Source organism: Salmo trutta, chromosome 17, assembly GCF_901001165.1.
Source record: "Salmo trutta chromosome 17, fSalTru1.1, whole genome shotgun sequence".
Taxonomy (NCBI): Eukaryota; Metazoa; Chordata; class Actinopteri; order Salmoniformes; family Salmonidae; genus Salmo; species Salmo trutta.
In genome coordinates this window covers 34,623,312-34,625,612 of record NC_042973.1, presented here as the reverse complement: position 1 = coordinate 34,625,612, position 2,301 = coordinate 34,623,312, and positions in this window count along the sequence as shown.

The following is a 2,301-nucleotide window of genomic DNA, read 5'->3' as shown; positions in this document are numbered from 1 at the left end:
TTTTTCCGGATGCCCCAAACAATCGGACAGGGGATTCATCAGAGAAAATGACTTTACCCCAGTCCTCAGCAGTCCAATCCCTGTACCTTTTGCAGAATATCAGTCTGTCCCTGATGTTTTTCCTGGAGAGAAGTGGCATCTTTGCTGCCCTTCTTGACACCAGGCCATCCTCCATAAATCTTTGCCTCACTGTGCGTGCAGATGCACTCACACCTGCCTGCTGCCATACCTGAGCAAGCTCTGTACTGGTGGTGCCCCGATCCCGCAGCTGAATGAACTTTAGGAGACGGTCCTGGCACTTGCTGGACTTTCTTGGGTGCCCTGAAGCCTTCTTCACAACAATTGAACCGCTTTCCTTGAAGTTCTTGATGATCCGATAAATGGTTGATTTAGGTGCAATCTTACTGGTAGCAATATCCTTGCCTGTGCAAAGCAATGATGACGGCACGTGTTTCCTTCCAGGTAACCATGATTGACAGAGGAAGAACAATGATTCCAAGCACCACCCTCCTTTTGAAGCTTCCAGTCTGTTATTCGAACTCAATCAGCATGACAGAGTGATCTCCAGCCTTGTCCTCGTCAACACTCACACCTGTGTTAACGAGAGAATCACTGACATGATGTCAGCTGGTCCTTTTGTGGCAGGGCTGAAATGCAGTGGAAATGTTTTTTGGGGATTCAGTTAATTTGCATGGGAAAGAGGGACTTTGCAATTAATTGCAATTCATCTGTCACTCTTCATAACATTCTGGAGTATATGAAAATTGCCATCATACAAACTGAGGCAGCAGACTTTGTAAAAATTCATATTTGTGTCATTCTCAAAACTTTTGGCCACGACTGTATAGGCTTAGATTAAAGATATGACAGATAGGAGTGGCTATAGCGTCAGCTATCATCCTTAGTAGCTTTGCATCAGTTGTCAATGCCAGGAGGCTTTTCCATTATTGATCAATAACAAAAAAAAATGTTGTTGGGTCTCTTAATAGCAAAGCAAACAAAAGAAACATGCATTTGAAAGAGGGGAAAGGTGGACACTTGGGCCACATCCAAAAAACCTTATGGTATCTCAGTGCTGTTAGTGAAGGTCACTGTTCTCCAGAACCCCACATTGTGAACAATCTTATCTGTATAGCTGTCGTTTTTTTGGACCAGCACTTCTCTGTTAGTACCCTTATATGTCAACAGAAGGCTTGTGGAAGAGTAGCCAAAAGGAAAAGGCATATGTCCCCTTGCTTAGTTTTGGAAACACACAAAAAGTATAGCATCTTTTTCCATCATTATAACATATTTTATTAGATGTGGATATAGTTTGTAGCACCCCTGGGTCCTTGGGTCACTCTTTACCTTTAATGAATGTCATATATATATAACCTTAACCACACTGCTATAGGCTACAGGAAACCCCCTTTAAAGAGCTTGCAGTAGGCCAACAAACAGCCAGCTGCATAATTTTTTTTCATTTTACCAGGCAAGTCAGTTAAGAACAAATTCTTATTTACAATGACGGACTACCCTGGCCAAAACCTAATCCGGACGACGCTGGGACAAATGTGCGCCGCCCTATGGGACTCCCAATCACAGCTGGTTGTGATACAGCCTGGAATCAAACCAGGGTCTGTAGCGACCCCCCTAACACTGAGATGGAGTGCCTTAGAATGCTGCATCACAGAGTTAATGAGTATTTTGTTTTATGATGTGTTTTCACCAGGTGCCGTGGTTCATAAGCATTATTTATCATAGTAATTTTCATTCGCTGTGTGTAGAAATTCTCCCTCACATCTGTGGGAAGAAAATGATGTTGATGGTTGTCCTGTCTATCAAGTCTATTTCTATGTTCCAATGCCGCTTTCAAGCGATAGTTAGAACTAGGAAACTCTGAAATAGCTAACTGTTTGTAGTTATATACATGCGGCTTTCTACAAATAAGCAAGTCGGACATTTCCGAGTTTCCTAGTTCCGAATAGTATATGAACGCGACACAAGCTCTCCTCTCTCGTCAATGAATGCCGCTTAGTTGGGATTGATGTCACTGGCAGAGGGATAGTTTATTCAGGACAGACATTTGTACAGAATTAGGCAGAGAGAGAGAGTAGACCTGATGTGCGCTCAGTTCGCTGAACGTTTGCTACGTTGCGGAACGGTTTGAACTGAACGATACGTTTCCACAAAATGTTATTGTACGTTCTTGAACAGACTGAGGTACGTTTGCTCCCGTTCTGTGGGTGTGGCTTGAACCAATGAGTGACGTATTTGAAGGGCAGTGGGCAAGCTGACAGCGCCCCCTTCCCGTTTTCAACT